This window comes from Lactuca serriola, chromosome 1 (assembly GCF_051521515.1).
Source record: "Lactuca serriola cultivar US96UC23 chromosome 1, Lser_US96UC23_V15, whole genome shotgun sequence".
In the NCBI taxonomy this organism is placed as follows: domain Eukaryota; kingdom Viridiplantae; phylum Streptophyta; class Magnoliopsida; order Asterales; family Asteraceae; genus Lactuca; species Lactuca serriola.
In genome coordinates this window covers 255,887,415-255,904,026 of record NC_136408.1, presented here as the reverse complement: position 1 = coordinate 255,904,026, position 16,612 = coordinate 255,887,415, and the positions used below count along the sequence as shown (strand labels likewise).

General features: G+C 35.8%; 1 non-coding gene across 1 annotated transcript; it reads right to left on the bottom strand.

Annotated features, from left to right (window-relative positions):
• Nucleotides 1-6,291: 6,291 nt before the first annotated feature.
• Nucleotides 6,292-6,398, bottom strand: LOC145080677 (small nucleolar RNA R71). Its single transcript, XR_013695268.1, has one exon. It is a non-coding gene; the product is annotated as a small nucleolar RNA R71 (small nucleolar RNA).
• Between the last annotated feature and the right edge of the window lie 10,214 nt (nucleotides 6,399-16,612).

Below are 16,612 nucleotides of genomic sequence, written 5' to 3'. Positions count from 1 at the left end.
AGTTCAATACAAAAAATACTAAAAGCTTCAGAGTTGAGATGACAACCTCCATATTCAACTCAAATTTCTTCACGGATTAAGACCAACTTTTACAGTTGCACGTAACATTTAAAGAAAATATGTCATATGGATTGTCCAATGAAGATATTATGATTTTGTTTATATTTGAACGATTCTTCAAATTCGAATAATTATACTTACTCTTGATACCTTTTGTTTTTCTGTGGTTCTGGTCCAACACAAAGCTATTTGTCAGCAGACATAAATGTGTCTGATAACCAGAAAAGGATGGCATTTGCAAATAGCTCATCTTCTGAACAGAATAAACCAAACATGTTGAATTCAGCCATTGACATGTCATGTATGGCTTCTATGCCTTTGCCTGAAAATACGTCTCAAAAGGTTGAGTTTTTGTCATTATTATTTTTTGGCGGCTTATTATTCTGTTGTATTTCAAGGGTATTTTAGACATTTCACCAAAAATCAACAAATCTTGGTGCACTCTTCTTCCATCGGGCCAAAGTTTCTCTAAAAAAAAACAGGTGCTGAAAAAGCAATATAGGTTGTGATTCCTCGATAAAGTCCTGACAAAAATAAAAATAAGATTTAAATTAGTTATAATGTAATTCCTTCAATAAGAATAGAGCATCAAGGCCTCCATCACCTCTCACATTCAAAAAGATATCATAACCTATGATAAACGTATTTCTTACAAATATAAATTATGAACAAAACCATGTTGTGAATCTCCCTTGGCGAGGGTTGTTGTGAGGCTTAACGCATGTCACTCCTTTTAGTCCAAGCAACCAAAATGTCCATGTTAGCTCATATGTTATTGCCTATATGTTTATGAGCTCTTTAGCCTTTAGCTCGTTATGGTTTGGTTCTTAGCTACTATTTACTATTTCTTTTCTTGTTTGTAGCTCTTAAGCCTTTCTATCAAGAACACTTGTAATTTTTCTTTTTCAATAAAAACTAGAGAAGGTCCCCCCGCATTGTGGGGGTTGGAAGCCTTCAATATTTATAAAATGTTATCTATCTTTTTTTTTTGTATAATCAAATGGTGTTATGGACTGTGTTTCAAGAGCATCCATGAAGGAGAAAATTACGCCAAGTCTAAAAATAAAATAAATAAAAAAATAACTTAAATAAAAATTGAATTTGGGATATTTGTAGTCAAATAAACTATATAACAGATGAAACAAATAGAAATGATAAATTTTTCAAATTTATCAACTCAACTTCATGTAGTTTGGTTTCTATCATGTTCTGTCCAAAGCTGAAATACTTTTAACTTTAGACTAAACACAGTAAAAATCATAAAGCACACAGACCAATTAACTCTCAATACAAACATACACAACATAATTAACAACCAGCTAGAAAGATGGTAGATTAATTGTCGAGCAGTTGGTCTTCAATTGAAAAAAATGAAACAAATTTACGTCCTTCAAGATAGATTAAAAAAGAGGGCGTTCCATGGACCACCAATGTCAAGTGTCAAGCAGTAGGGTGTTTACGACATCAGCGATTTCATGTTTAGCAAGAAGCATCAGAAAAAAAAAATAGACAAATTAAAGATTGAATTAAAAAAACAAATAAATTTACCTCTTTTAGGTTTAGATTAGAAAGAGAGAGGGCGTTCCTGGAGCACCTGTTGCAAGATTCAAAACCTTGATTCATAATTAGCAATCAAAATTAACAGAAGTCGTCATAAATGAATTGCGGGTAGTAAAATAATTATAAACCAAAAAATAGTAAATGAAAAGTTCAATACAAACAATACTAAAAGCTTCAGAGTTGAGATGACAACCTCCATATTCAACTCAAATTTCTTCACAGATTAAGACCAACTTTTACAGTTATACGTAACATTTAAAGAAAATATGTCATATGTATTGTCCAACGAAGATATTATGATTTTGTTTATATTGGAACGATTCTTTAAATTCGAATAATTATACTTACTCTTGATACCTTTTGTTTTTCTATGGTTCTTGTCACACCTCAAAACCGAGAACGGCGGAATACGTTATGGGGTGGAGGACGTCATGTACAGTATCATAACAATGCATAATAGTAAAAACAAGCAACAAATCCATTGCATTAATATAGTAATTGTAATACAAGCGTGTTCTGTATAGTTTGTTAGACACCAAAAGTATAATCAAAAATAAAAAGGAGTCTTGTATGTACTCCGTCTTCTCAAAAGCTACATCTGTACCTGTCTACTGTTGACCTGAGAATACAAGTTATTTTGAAAACGAGTATCAACATAAAGCTGGTGAGTTCATAAGTATTTAGTGTCATTGCTTGTATAAAAGTGTTTACAATCATGTAATATAGAAGCTGTTATCAAGGTTAGAACATAGTATGATCCCTAGAAAATCCTATATTTTCCAGTAAAAGTAGTCTTCTACCAAGACTCGATTATTTGTAAGTTTGATCCTTTGCGAGTGTAAAAGTTTTCCCAGTGAAACTATCAGTTATAAAAGTATAGTTTAAAACTTCGTTCATGTAAAGTAAATGGGAAAATAATGTTTTACCCCAGCGGTGTCACTGTCAGCTGAATGAGATAAAAATGCAGACTTCAGGTAGTATTAAATGTACAATACACCTCGGGGAGTCTGTTTTGCCTTTAATTCTTAATGTGTTAATTAAAGGTCTGAATGTGAACTCGTATGTAACCATGCTGATTGACGATCGAAAAACTGATGACCCTCCAGGTCACACGTAGTATGGTGACATTTTGTCACCCCTGGGCCTAGTCGGCTCGGACCGTAGCTAGTAGTCGGGATATGGGAGTGTCCATCCCGTATAGATCTATACACATAATGCCCGCTCTCCCTCTAGGAGACTCTGGTTACATGGTGATCGCACAGTGAAGTGTCGTATCGAGAAGAAGTATGTCACATTCCATGTTAGTATATTCTCTTGTATTAGAGTATCTTGTATTTCTTAGTATAAAGTATTGGGTGTTCTCTTGTATAGTTCATAGTATTCTATTCGTATAGTATTTAGCATGTATAGACTCATAATTGTACTAACTATAGTAAGTGTCATGGTAATAATCGTAATGAGCGGTAATCCTTAACTATACCCATTATAGTTAAATAGAGATGTTAGCTGCATGCCTTTGATACACAAAGGTATTGAACTAAAGTGAAGACTTTTATATCTAACACAAATATATATAATATATAACTAAGAATTCAACGACAGTCGGACAGATAATAGAATACCCTAAGTCCACAATCAAACAAGAACAGGAAGTAGGGTGAGCTATCAGTTCTAAGTCCTTCAATGCTTACTTATATAAATATATTAGTGTAGATATGGTTTGGAAACAAAAGAAGTTTAAAAACATTAGGAATAGTTTTATAACCATTTAACATGAAAATGAGGTTGATAAACATTTGAAACAGTTTTGATGGTAAAACAGTTAAAAGTATAGAAAAATCCTTTTAGTTGCAAGTTATAAATCACATGTGATTGATGTTATAACTTGTATTCCGCCCCCCCCCCCCCCCATAAAAGCATTTAAAAACATTTAAAAGGTTGATTAAGGGGTATGAAGTCACCTGTAGTGAGTGGATTGATGGAAGTTTCAAGTAGGGGGCTAGGTGTTGAGTGAGGACTTGAACACACACCCGGATCCTATGTAACATATAGTGATACATCATTGTATCCAATTAGTTATTTAATCAATAATTTAGTAAGTAAAGACACTCTAATGCATGAAAACACTTTGCTTCAAGTGCTAGGAGTGCTACGGGTTGCATCTAAGGAGGATATGGCCTCACATTGGAGTTTACTCCTCGAATGGAAGCCTTAAGGGGATTTACGGTTTTTGAACCATTTCCCCCATGAGTTTACATCCGTAAACTCATAGGAGGGGTGTGTTAGGGTGCTACAAGGTCTTATGCTTCATAAAAGAAGGTCCTAGGGTTGAATCAAAGGCTTAGGAAGTGGTTAGGGCTCGAAATGGCACACTTTATGGAGTTTACGGTCCTTTGACCATTATTGGAAGTTTACTACCTGATATTGCCATATTTATACTTATTTTTAGGCAATATTTAAGTATTTTTATTAATAAATTGATAATATGTTTAGAATAATGATACTTATGACTTTAAATTGTTATTTTCAGTCAATATAAAGGATTTTCGAAGAGAGGGACCAAAAGTGCCAAAATGTGGAACATGGGAGACTTGAAAGACAAGAAAATAATAAATTCATGATAAACACTAAATTCACGACATGGCCATGAAGCCCACGACGTGGCACGGGTGTTCCAGAAGATAGACATCGCGACGCGGAGGATTTCCTTGAAGGATACAGATTGCTTGAAGCCCACGACGTGGCGCATCTGGCCACGACGTGGCGCGGGTTTTTGAGGATTATATAAGTCCTCCTGATTATTATGAAAAAGAGAAGCTTTTGGCAGAAGAAAAGAGTTCCAGGAGACGATTAAGAGCGAAAGAAAGGTTCTGGAAGAGGGTTTTCAACACCAAAAGGAGTAAAGGTTTATATTTTAGTTAAATAAGAACATGTCTTTCATTATTTTTAGCTGTGTTGGTTTAGTTACTATGATGAGCAGCTGAATCTAGCTACTCTTGTTTAGCAAGATGAAGCTTTTAAACTTATGAATAGTTATATGCTTATGGATTAAGTTTAGTTGGTAAAAATTGCTTGTGTTTGATTTGAATAACCTAGCATGCTATTACTTGTTTATCTACTTGCTTGATTGCATGTTCTGTGTACCTTAGTGACCATTAAACTGCATGAACTTGTTTACCTAATGATTTAGTGAACATTGAATTGTTAGAGCTAGGATTGACCAATCTTAGTTAGTAATTAGAATAAATAAAGCTTAGCTGTGCTAGAGAACGTGTATTGTGATCATAATTGCGTTTATACAACAAAATCTTACATAACATATTTACATTCATAATTACTTATGTGTTTAATTATGTGTGAACATACATGGTTTGACATGAATTAGTTAATTATTGGTAAGTTAGAACTAAATTACTAATACAACTAAAAACCAACTTAATAATCTGTAATCATTAGCTAGCCATTAGGAAGAAGTGGATTCAAACTAAACAAGAGTGTGTTTTTATTTATTGAGTTTGATTTAAGTTCATCTGATCTTGTAAAACCAGATAAAACCCCTTTTAAACTTGTTAATAAATTAGGTTAATTTAATAGTAAGTAAATTAATTAGAACATTGTTCCCTGTGATCGACACCCGACTTACCCAAGCTATACTGTAATCTGACTAGGTACACTGCCTATAAGTGCATAGTTAGCTAAGTTTGTTAGGTTATAAATATTAAAATTAGTGAGTACTTTTGTGCACATCAAGTTTTTGGCGCCGTTGCCGGGGAACGTCTTAGTTTTTAGCTTATTTATTTGCATTAAATTGATCGATCCTTCTTGTGGAGTAAAAACCCACAAAAAGTTAACTTTTTCAGCAAAATAATTTTTTTTCTGTTATTCACAGAGTCCACGACGTGGCACTCTTCTGGCCACGACGTGGACAGTTAAAAACTAGATTTTTTTTTTTAGTTTGAAGTTAGTTTTTCTTATTTTAGTTCAGTTTTACGTTTTTAGTTTAGCAAGTTGCAGGAGTTCATGACCAGAAGCTCAAACACACACTTGGTGCCGCCACTTGAAGATCCCGAGTCTGCGCTTCACAAGAAAAAGACGCCCTTACAGGAATTGAAATCAGCTTTTTCTAGGAAGTCAGGAAAGATGACAGGAGAGTCAAGTTCATTAGCGAAGCACAAGAGCAATCTTGAGCATTTGGATCATACACCCATCCAAACCGAGTCCAAAAGCGATACCGAGCCAGAATTTGAAGAACACACGAGCGAACCCAAGAAAGAGCCAAGGAACGAGATGGCAGCGATTGAAGAAATGTCCATGGGAGCTTACAAGAAGCGGATCCGAGAAGATGTGGGTCCCGGTTTAGTCCAACCCGCAATACCTGCCACTGCCACATTCGAGCTGAAGGGACACATATTGACCGCACTGAAGGACATCCCATTTTTCGGGAAAGATCATGAGGATGCTTTTAAGCATCTAGATGAAGTCAACGACATTGTGGATTACTTCAATGTCCCAAATGTCAACAGAAACACAGTCTTGCTTAGGATGCTTCCCATCACTTTCAAAGGAGCTGCTAAGGAGTGGTTAAAGGCACTCCCACCGGGTACAATCACCACTTGGGCTCAAATGCGTGAGCAATTCCTAGACCATTTTTGCCCGCCATCCAAGATAGCGAAACTCAAGAAGGCGATAGCCAACTTTGAGCAACAGCCGGGGGAGTCACTATACGAAGCATGGGAGCGGTACAAGGGCTTGCTCAGAAATTTCCCTCAACATGACCTAAATGTGCAGCAAGAGATGCCAATCTTTTATGATGGGGTCAATGTGATGACAAGACAACTCTTTGATTCTCAAGGACCGTTGACAAAGAAAAATCCAAGGGAGGTCAAGGAACTAATTGAAGAATTCGCGAAACACTCTCGCGAATACCACAACCCAAGGCAAGATGGAATCAAAGGCGGTGGAGGGGCCCAAACCGAAGAAATTGCAGCTGTCATGGCCATGCTGAATAACATGGATCGTAGGATAACACAAATGGACCAGTCGATACATGCCATAAGAGTAGGGTGCGAGAGATGCAGTGGTCCACACTTGACCAAGGACTGCAATGTAGATGAGTTTGGGAACAGAAAAGCTCAAGTGTGCTACTCTAGTGGGGATAAGTTTGATGAAGACTGAAGGAAACCGAAGTAGGAGTGGCTGCCATATGAAGAGTATAAGAAGCAAAAAGAAGAGAAATATAGGCAGACATGTCGAGGCCCTTATCAAAAGGAGCAGCCACCGGCCGAGAAGAAACCCGACCTAGAGACCATTTTGATGAAGTTTATGGAGGCTTCGGAAAAGAGACACGATGCCACTGATTCCGCCATTTTGGAACAACAAACTTTGATAAAGAACCAGCAAGCCTCCATCCATAACCTTGAAGTAAAATTTGGTCAACTAGCCACTCTAGTTCATGAAAAATTGTCCCCGAAGAATCCCGAAGTAAAGACCCAATCTCACGTAATGGCCATCGATACTGAAGAAGATGCAATATCTGAGTTCCTGGAGGCATTGGAAGAAGAACCGCAGTAGCCCAAGAAATCAAGGATCGAAAGTGGAAAAATTGTTGAACCAGGCTCGCCACGACGTGGCACTCCTCTGGCCACGACGTGGCGCATGGCTGATCAAAAACCCTTTGAGCCCGTTCCAGCTTATCAGCCACCTTTGCCATTTCCCACCCGAGCTGCACTCAGTCAACTGGAGAAGGAGCATTTAGAATTTGTAAAGCATGTGAAGGGGATCCCAATTAATACCCCCTTTGTCGAGTCCTTATCCAAAGCCCCCGAGAACCAGAAATTACTGCAAGACTTGATAGACACTCAAAGACAATTAAAGAAGCAGTCTACAGTGATTCTAAGTGAACAAACTTCAAAAGCTGTGTTGGGAGAAACACCAGAAAAGATGGGGGAGCCTGGACGCCTCACTCTTCCATGTGAGTTTGGGAATAAAATGAAGGTTAATGCTTTAGCCGAGTCTGGGGCTAGCATTAATCTGATGCCTTTTTCATTTTATCAAAAATTAGAGATTCAGAAGATGAAGGCTACAAAAATGAAGATTCACATGGCGAATCGTTCGATGACGCAACTGTTGGATTAGTGTCTAAGTCCATAACTATTTTGGTATGTACTTGACCTGATGGTGCATGGTCCTTTTGGGTTGCCTTCACCAAAGCAACTTGATAGGATGAATTATGGAGAGAAAGGATTAAATATGATTTATTAATATATTATGGGAATAATATATTAAAGGAGAAATCATATTGTTTAATTAATATTAGTCAATAATTAATTGGTAATTAGTTTTGTGACTAAAAGAAATTAATTAAACTTAAGGGACTGGAATTGTAATTATAAGATAATTGCAATTTGGGCCATGGATTGCCTTGAATCAAGGGGTGGACGAATTCTATGGGGAAACCTATAAGGAAATCGTCCATGGGCTTGATTAAAGGAGTCTATGGGTTGCTTAGGGCTTAAGCAACCAAATTAGGGTTTCCTTGTTAGATAACCCTAATAGTCTCACCATATATAGAACCCTTAAGGCTCAAAAACGTGGGGAACTTATTTTCTAGGGTTAGAACACATTTTGGGCAGCCTCTAACCTCTCTCCTCTTCATCCTCTTGATTATGGTGTTTGTGAGCCATTAGAGGAGTAACACTTGTGACTCTAAGCCTTCCAAAGTCAATTCAAGGAGGAATTGGGATTGTTATTGCTACATAACAATCAAGGTACTATCTTAAACCTAATTATATGTTAATATTGATTTCCATATGCTAAAATTAGGGTTTATAGTCTTGGATTCAAAGCATGTACAATAGAGAAACCTAGATCCAAACATTAGGGTTTGTATGAGCACATAGGATGTCTTATGACCAAAACCCATCAGTGGTATCAGAGCCTTGATTGGTTTCAATTGTATTGATGCATTGTATAACTGGAAAATTCGTTTTTTTTGGGTTTCTAGAGGCTGGACTCGCCGAGTCCATGCAGACTCGACGAGTCCAAGCCTGACTCGACGAGTCAACTCGTCAGATGGAGGGTATTTCGCGATTTCTTGCTGTTTTTGCTTATGGATAGTTACCTTATCATGTTAGATCAATATTAATCCGATTATATGATATATTTGACTATAATTTTGATCTAATTGAAGATATTTATCAATTAATAAGATAATTGTTTCCTTATAAGATAATTGATTAATTATTTTGACTAAATTGATAAATTGTTTTGCAAGAAATCATTAAATAAATCAAATATGGATAATTATGTGATTAATTTTTAATTTAGATTATTTGTTATTTGATCCTTGTTGTTATGAAATGTTTCATATTTTCCCCTTTAGGTTTTATAGTTTAAATTTGAACCCAAAAGTTTAGTTGTTTTGAAATTTAAATAGTTGAAACCCTAATGTTTTGAAAAAGGTTTCAAAACTTACCCTCAAGTTTTGGAATTTAAATTTTGATTAATAGTTTAATTTTGATGTATATTTAAATTCTAAACCCTAATGTGTTGAAATGTTTCAAAACTTGCCCTCAAGTTTAGGAATTTAAAAGTTGATTAAAAGTTTAATTAGGAATGTTAAATTCTAAAACCCTAGTATTGTTTTGAAAAAGTTCAAATCACACCCTTATGGTTTTATTAATTAATTAAGGTGTATAATTAAAGGAGGTTTAATAAATCCATAAAAGTTTAGGTTTAAAATTTAATTGAATTAAAAGTATAATTGTTAAATTTGACCACCTAGTATTTTAAAAATGTAAAATACACCCTATACTATATATAACATTAAAAGTCTAACATTATATATATATGTATGAGTAAAAGTCAGTCTTACCGTTAGTAGGCCTCATTCACGAAGCTGGTCTATAAGGGGTGTTTAAGGAAATTGCCTATAAAATGACGATTGAATGGGTATCCACTCTTACCCACCGCACTCTTGACTAGTGGAGGGTCGTTAGCCGAACGGGTAGGATAGGACGAAACCTTCCATTATAAGTATAATGAATTATTAAAGTAACTAAATGTTTTCATAAAATTCCCAATCTTAGTTACTTCGGCAAAAGTGAATTGATGCAATTCCATGAAATTACACTTTGTGCCCTTGCAAAGACGTTAGTGGAGCGTGTGTGGTTTACCGGCACACTAAATGGTTCTAAGCAAAGGTAGCAAAGGGTGACTCAATGTTTGTCATAGTTCGATGGAGTGTGTGTGGTTTACCGGCACATCGAATAGATGACTGTAACATGTAAGGGCACCATGTAAGTTTGCATGGTTATTCACACCCGCTTTGTGATCCTCGGCATCCCAGTCACAAACAAGAGGGGCATATCGAGATTTAAACATGCCATTGAAAGTTCAATGAATCTAAAAGGATCTAGGAGTTTTCATAGATTTAAAACTTAAAATTCTTTTTCGTTTTTCATGGTGGAAATTAGTGAATCGTCATTCACTTACCTTCAAATGTTCTGCAATTTGGGTTACGGCATCCCTCTCCCGAGTTGTAGAATATTGTGTTGGGTCCTAGCCTTAGTATTTCATTTGGGTGATTTACTAAGGACTCAATCAATCAACTAACTTGAATTCGTTTTCTCCCGTTTTGTAGATGTCAAAGTTTGACAAACTATTGTCTTCTCAAATCCCGTGGAACAAGCATTCCACATGAAGATGATATTCCACGATTCGATCGAGGAACAAGAGATCATGCTTCACTTCCTCCTCCTCCTCCTCCAATTATTCTCCCTAACCCACAAGTTCAAAGGCTTGAAAAGTTCAAGATTACTCAAGCCCTTTTGGCAAGTAAACATAAAGAAGGAAAACCGGTGTGTGCACACGTCCTAGGGATGAAGTCACACATTGATAGGTTAAGAATGTTGGGATCCGTTGTCTGTGAGGAAATGAATGTTGATTGGGTTCTTCAGTCACTTCCTAACTCATATAGTGAATTCGTAAGAGAGTACTATATGATGAACTACGACGTGAACCTTATAGATCTCACCTATATGCTTGTTGCTGCTGAATCAGCAATGGTTTGGCGCAATAGAAAAGCAAAGTTGATTGGTGAATCTGACTTTAAGACCTCTATGGATATAGACAATGGCAACGAAAGACATGCTATGATCGAAAAGTTTGATCATAAGAGAAAGGCAATGTCTGAAGTAGTTCCATGTCATGAGTCAATTTGCTTTTATTGCCAAGAGAAGGGGCATTGGAGACGAAGTTTCCCTATTTACCTAAGAGATCTAAGAGATGGGAGAGTCAAAATGTATGGCTCTGCTTTAGGTAAAATCCACTGACTAACTCTTTTAAGCTTCTATTCTAGATTCTTAATACATAATGTGATGAGATTACAATTGATGTTTTGTAGGATCGAAGAAAAAAGAGGAAGCTTAAGGGAAGAAGTGAGCAGAATCTAACCGTGAAGAAATGGATTTCGATCGCATTAATTGAAGATTAGATTCTTGAGCTACTACTTAGAGTTAGAATTAGATTGCTAAGAAAGATGTATTAGCATAGTTTTTCAATGAATTGCATTGTAAGGACAAATTTTTCCGCAATAAAATAAATTTTGATTTTTATATTATTTATTTATCCTTGCAATGGCGTATATGAAAAAATTGATGTTTGAATGTTTCTATTATTAGCAATAATGGATTTGGTTCTTATTATGTTATTTATGGAAAGTCGAGAATTTACCAAATAGGGAGAGTTTCTCATCGCCCAAGTTTCAATTAGAGAGAAACTTGGAATCATGCAACTTGGTTGCACGATGAATGAGAAATTTCATATTTGAAAATTAGACTAATTCATTGACAAAGTGTCAAGTGAAGGACTAGGAGATCGAGCACACAAAGTTGCGTGTTGATCAAGTCCACCATAAGAGTAACAATGATATTCATCATGATTTACTAAAGGTTTAGTAAATATGATTATACTTACAAGATTAAGTGTGATTATGAATTGATTGAAAAAGTTTAAATCAATAAGCAGAACGAATAAGAAGAATCAAGTAGGCAGAAAGATAAAAGTTTCTCCATTCTAAGAAGAAGGGAGAGTAGCTTTTATGCTTTATGACAGGTCTTAATGATTAAGAACCATATCTGAATTGATCCTCTAAGTGAGTCTTAGTACAATTGTATGTTTAAGAAGAGAATCAAGGATTGGAGAAATGGTTAAATCAAGAAGTCAATCATACTTCGTTCCAAAAGAAGTCTTAAAGTTAAGATTATGACATTGAGTGATAAGTGTTAAGAAGGTTTATAACAATCATCAAATGTGGAAAGTTGTGATGTCTTGGATAAGACAAAGACCAACTAGGACCAATTTATGAAGTGTTTTGATAAAAACTACACTAACTCTTGAATATTTGTTTGTCAAGAAATGTTTATTGACAAGAGAATCTTATATGTCAAGGAGTCAGTGGGAGTCTTAATGGTCTTGAAAAGTTTCAAGAACAAATCAAATAGACCTTATCAATCATCACTAGCACACGAGTTGAGGTTTACAACCTATCGTGTTGACATCATTTTGTTTCTATGTCGTTCCAATTGAGTTAATTATGCATATGAGTTCTATGAGTTCTCATTTGAATGCATAAAAGGCAAGGACCTTGATCAATGGAAAGTACATTGATAAGAAAAGGTGAGCTGCTTAACTACTTGGAAGACATGGTGGGCAGCTGTGCTACCATAAGGCAAGAAATCAAGATTAAGAAAGTTCGATCCATATGAGCTTGAATTTGTCGTAAACTTTGGTTTTAACAAATTCACATGGATAGGAACAAATACACCATTTAAATCTAAGTGTCATAATATTTCCTCCTTCATGAAAATGATTGTGAGGAAATGCTTTCACTAAGAAAGATTTTAAGAAGATAGTAATTGTAAAATTGCATTCTCGAATTCAATCATGGTTATGGTATCCCTTTCCATAATTTGAATTGTGAGGTTTGGCAATTAGTCTTAAGTGTTTAGACACACATATGAACTATCGAAGACAAAGGTGTATAAGTTCAAGAAGCCTTGATAAAAGATTATCAAAGCACTAAGTATGAGAAACATGAACTTAAGAAATTCAATAAGCATTGTTTTTCTGAAAGTTAAGATGTTTATGAATACATGTCGAAGCTAGTGGGAGCATAAGTGTTATGTTTTATAATAATCATCATGATAGTGGGAGCATAAATGTTATGATTGTATGATTATTAAGGCACGTATTGCAAGTTGGCAATATTAATTATAGAAAACAAGAGTTATACCTTGCAAAGTCGTAAGGGTTGTAAAGTTGTTTTGCTATATTTAAGGGAGAGAATATTATGCTTCATTTCAAATCTAAAGGTTCAGGTTGAGAAATGTTAATAAATTTAGTCAAGGGTACATAGTGTGTTCTTAAAATTTTGATTATGATTACGACATTCCTCTTCACAATTCGAATTTTGAGAACATAGCAAATAAAACATTATGCGTCGTGTCCCATACGCTTCGGGTATAGGATCGATTGTAAATGCTTTAATGTTTGACCATTCTAAAATTTTCCAAATGTCGAGCGCATTTAGAGGGAAAAGGAACTAGAATTGGTTTTGACTAAAATAATTAAACAACTATCAAAGGACAATCCAAAGTTTGACGAGGTTTGGTTGCTTGTGAGTAGTTGGAAGTATAGTATTAGAAAATATGGAAATGTTTCCATATTGGATGGACCATATCGACTCTATTATGAATAGAAAAGATTCTATTAAGAATGAGTTGTCATATGGAATATATGGAAGTGTGTCCATATTGGGAATTGAATATTGAGAAATCTATGACTAGATTAGAAACTTCTATGCAAAAGGATGTTCAAATAATGTACTTTGAGTGAGAGACATCACGTCTATGGAATTGTCTTGTAACAATCTCCGATAGAGGACTTTGTAATATCATTGGCAATAGTCTTTGTGACTTTGGTGCAGTGACATTACGAAAGGATAGTTGCATAGAATGTTAGAATCTAGCATATTCTATAAGTAGCAAGAATTTGATATTCTTTAACTTATGAAAAACGGATTTGGAGTTGTGAAATGAGAATGATTGGAAATGTGTTCAATTTGATCTATTTCACAAAGTGAGAACCATAGGTAAACATTGTGAGCATGCTAGGAGCATGGGACAAGTGTAATAATTCAAGTAAGAAGTTGATTACCCGAAACGACAAATAATGAGTAATCGATATGGTGATAAATAAAAGGTGTTTTATTTATACTCAAAGGTTTGAGGCCATATGGGATTAGTATTATTCTTGTGTTTCAAATTTGCATGTTTTGACTTACAGAGTAATTGAATTTATTAAGAATAATCGAATTATTCGAACGGGCCACAGTCGTTCAGATGTTGGAAGTAGGTATGAATGAAGACTGTCATGAATTGGTGTGTGGATTGTCTAAAAGAGTATTAGACATAAGCAAATGTTTGCTGCAACGTTCGTGAGTGCTTATGTATATGAATTTGAGCATTGGATTAAACCCACACTCACTTGGATCATTCCATGAACTGTATCACGAATGATTGGTGAGACGATAACATCTTATATTCTTGAAACCGAGATGTGTGAGTTGTATCTTGTGAATCGGTTGCACATTGATAATATGTAAACGCACTAGTAACTTGGTGTTATAAAACATATTTTTGTGTGTGATTCGGTGAGTGAGTGCAAGCAAGCATTGTATCAAAATTTATCCATTCCTTTTATCCAAGGTAGGATAAAAGCGATATCTTTGGGCCCCTCGATGATTTAGTGATGACAAACGTAAATGCTCGGCCGGGCTAGGGCTAATTTGATTTGTTCAATTAGTCAATCATCATAAATCGGGAATCGAGATATAGTACAAAGAGAATGATTTGAAATCATATCTCATATGATATCTAGAATGGAGGAATATATGATCCCTTATCAAAGGACACGCGTATCTGATAGGATCAAAGTTGACAGTGAATTTGGAAAGCTACGATTGCAGATCAGGATCTGAAGTCATATGCATAATAGTTATTAGACTTATCCAAGTAGGAGACTGTTGGATTAGTGTCTAAGTCCATAACTATTTTGGTACGTACTTGACCCGATGGTGCATGGTCCTTTTGGGTTGCCTTCACCAAAGCAACTTGATAGGATGAATTATGGAGAGAAAGGATTAAATATGATTTATTAATATATTATGGGAATAATATATTAAAGGAGAAATCATATTGTTTAATTAATATTAGTCAATAATTAATTGGTAATTAGTTTTGTGACTAAAAGAGATTAATTAAACTTAAGGGACTGGAATTGTAATTATAAGATAATTGCAATTTGGGCCATGGATTGCCTTGAATCAAGGGGTGGACGAATTCTATGGGGAAACCCATAAGGAAATCGTCCATGGGCTTGATTAAAGGAGTCTATGGGTTGCTTAGGGCTTAAGCAACCAAATTAGGGTTTCCTTGTTAGATAACCCTAATAGCCTCATTATATATAGAACCCTTAAGGCTCAAAAACGTGGGGAACTTCTTTTCTAGGGTTAGAACATGTTTTGGGCAGCCTCTAACCTCTCTCCTCTTCATCCTCTTGATTATGGTGTTTGTGAGCCATTAGAGGAGTGACACTTGTGGCTCTAAGCCTTCCAAAGTCAATTCAAGGAGGAATTGGGATTGTTATTGCTACATAACAATCAACGTACTATCTTAAACCTAATTATATGTTAATATTGATTTCCATATGCTAAAATTAGGGTTTATAGTCTTGGATTCAAAGCATGTACAATAGAGAAACCTAGATCCAAACATTAGGGTTTGTATGAGCACATAGGATGTCTTATGACCAAAACCCATCAGCAACCCCGTGGCATCGTGGAGGATATTTTGGTGAAAATCGGAAAATTTGTTTTTCCAATAGACTTTGTAGTCTTAGACATGAAAGAAGATCCGGATGTTCCAATAATCCTTGGTCGGCCATTGCTTAACACTGCTGGAGCCCTTGTTGATATCCGCGAGTCTAAGCTCACTTTGAGGGTTGGAGATGAACAAGAAGTCTTTGGGATAAAAGATGACTTTAAAGAAGATAAAGACGAGGTGTTCACAATTAATGAAGAGAATGAACTAGAAGAACTGGAAAAGCTTATGGAAGAAGAGATAAAGGCAGTTCATCAACTCCAAAGGACAAAACCGAGGGCATCTGTTCCGTATTTGATTGAAGTCATAGCTTACAAGAGTCCGCCTTCTTGGGTGAGCGAAGAGGATGAGGAAATGACAAGTGATGAAGAGGAGGTCACTTCAAGAGTAACAAGGCCGGTGGTGAAAGAAGAGGAGGATGCTATGGAGTGCAAGGAACAAACTAAGGGCACAAAACGCAAGCTTAAAGAAGAGGGCAAGGCAAAAAAGGAGAATTCAAAGAAGGCATATAAAAGACGAGTTCAAGCTTACAAGCGGCGGTTCAAGGAACAAAAGATCTTAATGGTGGACTCTTCCGAAGATTCAACGTAGAAGGCACGGAGTCCAGCTCAAGACTCCAAGAAAAAGAAGCGCTTCTCGGGAGGCAACCCGAGCTTAGTTTGCATTTTCTTTTCATTTTCTTTTATTTTTTTTAGCTTTTAATTAGGAAAGACATCAATTCATCATCTAAAAACTCATAATTGGTAAAGAATTAGTTGTGGGGAACTTTAAATAATGAATGAAATGCAAAGTAATTAGTTAATATGTTAGACTTTATTAAAATTTTGCATTTGGCAGTTTCCACGACGTGGGCATAGCCAGCCACGTCGTGGGTCGAAATGGAAACACGGGACTATAAAGCGGATTTAAGGTCCACGACGTGGGCATAGCCAGCCATGTCGTGGCCTTTAAAAAATCAGGGGGGACCAATTCTTTAAAACCCTTTGACCAATAAACTCATTCCCCACTTGAAACTATCGCACGAACGGGAACAACAAAACCCCATAGCTGAT